The sequence below is a fragment of the Thalia democratica genome, chromosome 4, assembly GCF_965202585.1.
Source record: "Thalia democratica chromosome 4, ktThaDemo2.hap1.1, whole genome shotgun sequence".
NCBI classification, from domain to species: Eukaryota; Metazoa; Chordata; class Thaliacea; order Salpida; family Salpidae; genus Thalia; species Thalia democratica.
The window spans coordinates 25,637,688-25,641,220 of NC_139168.1; the positions used below are offsets into that span (position 1 = coordinate 25,637,688).

At 25.0% G+C, this 3,533-nt stretch overlaps 1 long non-coding RNA gene across 2 annotated transcripts; it reads left to right on the top strand.

Moving 5' to 3' along the window:
• Positions 1–325: 325 nt before the first annotated feature.
• LOC145834867 (uncharacterized) lies at positions 326–3,260 on the top strand. 2 transcript variants are annotated; one of them, XR_014369797.1, is made up of 3 exons: positions 326–592; positions 1,395–2,486; positions 2,846–3,260. It is a non-coding gene; the product is annotated as an uncharacterized LOC145834867 (long non-coding RNA). The 2 variants fall into 2 exon arrangements; XR_014369796.1 differs by lacking the exon at positions 326–592 and adding an exon at positions 642–740.
• Positions 3,261–3,533: the final 273 nt, after the last annotated feature.

Genomic DNA, 3,533 nt, shown 5'->3' on the forward strand with positions numbered 1-3,533 from the left:
TTAAATATCAAAAAAATTGGATTATAAAATATGTTTAACTGTGTAATTTGATTGAAATTTGTATATTTAATGATTGATAAATTTTGTTTTTATATTTAAATATTTTCTACAGAAATAAGTTTTTGAAAAATTTTGTTAACATCAAACGTGCTAAAACATAATCAGAAAATATCATTTCTACCATAAATTTAAAAAATATCAAAAAAGCTCTTGAGATTTGTTTTATCAAAAACTTTTAAATTTACTTTTAATCCTGCTTGTTTCATATAGCAAGAAAGTATTTCAAATCTAAACTATTTGTTAAATTTTAAGTTTTATTGCTGTTTTACATTGAAACCCCCTTTTGAAAAAAAAAGAAAAAATCTACAAACATGTCTGTTTTTTAATTAATATATTTATAAGAAAAAAATTGCTTTGCGAACGAGTTATATTTTTTGCACAGAAAGCAGTTGTTATTCATTTGACTTCAAACCGCCAGCAGGTACAACTTGCGGTACAAAATAAACACGCAACTTCCGCTTAATTCTTAGAAGTTGGTGTTTTCAAGCTGCGGTTTCAACATTTCAACGTGCTTTTTTGGACAAAATAAAAGGTTTAATAAGTTTATAAGCCGGTAAGAAGTTTAGATTATTATCAAATATATTTACTAAGATGAACTTCTTAAAGTTATTCATGTGCGCATTTTGTCTGCTATTTTTGCTTCACAGTGCAGATGGGTATATGAAAAGAATCCCTAAAGTGTAAGTGTGTTTATTCTATTTGTACATTATAATAGGTAATACCTTCTGGTAGTAAAAGTTGAAATTATTGCAACTGATTAAAAAGAGACGCACGTGTTGTAAGTGTTTTGTACATTATATGTTAACGATTAAATACAACATATACATAATAAATTTCATAGTTTTTTTTGATTAACTGTTTAAAAACAATTAATTTGAAAGTGAAACCTTGTCCTGAAAAGAAAGAAGCTACTGTAAAATGCAAACTAATTGACCAAAACTCTTACTAAAACCATACTAACTTTACAACAGTTGTTCTGAAAATTTAAATAATTTTCTTCTGATTATTATCGGAATTAAGTAAAAGTATATACAAGTTTTTTCAGAAAGTTTTTTCGCCCAAAAGTATACGTATTGCACGTAGGTGAATAAATTTATACTTTTGTGTAAAAGAACTGGCTGAAAAAACTTGGGCGAAGTCTTTAGATATTAGAACATTTAAAAATTTATTTCCTTTTTATTAAAATTTTTGCTGGAAAAGGCGATTTAAAAGCTAAAACAGCTTTTCAAGGAATGATATTGTTTGTTTGTACTAAACTTATAAATATGTATGAACAAACTTAACAACTTCATAAAACTTTAAACGCTTTTTTGAACATGTATGTACTCTTACAGATTCTTAACAGAGGTGGCGAACCTTATGGGAAAGCATGGAGTAAGCAGAAGCGACTTTAAAAAGATTTATTACCAATGTTGATTTGATACCATTTACTGAACACAAGATAATTCAAAACACATTAGTTTTAATACTTCAATAATAATTAATTGCTTTCTATAGCTAAGTTTGAATGGTTTCACTGATGTCCCATGGATTTTAAATGGTCAACCATATTATGTTTGGCTTATATACAAAAAAAAACTTTTCTATTATCTATATAATTTAAGTGATTTATTTTTATAAGTTTAGTATGCTTTTGTGATTAGCAATTTTTAGAAGAAGTTCAATTTCTCTATACAACTTTGTGTTAAATTTTAAAATCGATGAAGATAGTATTAGTGAAGTTACTTAATGTTAAATCTAATTTAAAAAAAATATCTAGTTCTCTAAATCTATTTTTTTACAATATAATAAAATAGTTTTTACAATTTAAAACTACTTTAAAAGAAGTCGTTTTTTCGTAACCTATAAAAAAATAGTTACAGATAGTTGAATTTATCATTTATAAAGTGCTTTCAAGATTTGTAAAAATATCACATAAGTACTGTAACTTTATTTTATAAATTGTTTAATTCTTACCCTTTTAATCTTACTTGCTTTAATTTCAGTTGAATTAAAAGAACAGGTATATATGTACCGAAGTAAATACAACTATTAAGCGATTTAAAAGACTTTTAAGTTTTATTACGATTGTATTCTACGAAATTTATTCATTGTTATTGGTTGCGTTATTAGCAAAATATTAATAAACTTTTTGGTGGAGTAATTCTGAAAAGCTAGTTTTTTTTTTCTAACCAAGATTATTGTGCCACGATATTGTTTTGATGTGTTCTTTAAAAATTATATTTTTACGTTGTAAGACAAAAAACGTTTTTTTTTTTAAAGTTCTAAACAGATTTTAATCCAGTTATAAATATGAACTTCCTAAAATACTTCGTAAGTGCATTTTGTTTGCTATTTTTGCTTCAGAATGCAGACGGAAAAAGAAAAAGGAGTAGCAGTAGAAGGAAAAGCGTAAGAATATCCAAAGAGGCAATAAATAATGCAGCGTAAGTTTTGTTCTTGTAGAAAGTAAGTAGAAGTTACAATTTAAAGATTATTTTTTCAGTAAATTGTGTAATTTTTAACGTTACCTATACTATACTTTGTAGACGCTTATCGAATATAATTCAAACAACAACAAAATCATGCACTAATGTTGTAGAATTAGAAAAACATTTTATAAGTAAAAAGTATTTAAGAGTGTAAAAATTTTTAAAATTAGTCTTTACTAAACATTCCAGTTACAGTTTTATTATTGTAAAACAAATTTAATTGTAAGAGATGAACAGTTTTGCAATTAAAAATGCTAATTAAATGTTTGAGAATATGTTAATCTTTTCTTCCATAAGTTTAAATTGTTTTACAGGTTCATAACAGACATGAAATACCTTATGGATAGGTATGGAATTGTTCCAGCTGACATAAGATGGATATTTTGCAGATAAACAAAAAATTACGCCACAGAGCTCAAAACAACTTTTACTATTCGAATAATTTGTTTAAACCATTTTTTAAAAGAATTTAATCGTTTTGTTAATAATGTTATTAGGATGATTAATGATGTTGACAACAAACGAAAACGTTAATTAGTTTTGTAATTTAAATGACACATATATGTATTGCTATTTTTTGGTTGTCATAATGAAGTTAAAACCAAATTTGTAAGTAAAGAGGTTATGAAAACTTTTAAAACGACTGTAATCAATTTTTATGAAACTATTTACTGTATACAAATTTAACATAGAAAGTAATTTACTTTATATTTTGCTGGTCTAACTATTTTGCGCTTTTTTCAAACTTTTAATAAAATACAAATTAACTGAAAATACCTAGTGTTGTTAGTTGCTTGCATTTTTCAGAAAAGTTAAAATATCAGTTTTGAAGTTTAAACACTAGCTGAGGCATAACTTCAAGCTTAAATACAAACTTTTATTGATACATAATTATTCTTCTCAAATTTGAAATAATTACTATTTCGACTAAGTTTTTAACTACTTTACATGCGAGTTTTGATTTAAAGAATCTGAAATGTTTTTCTAAGTAGTTAATAATTT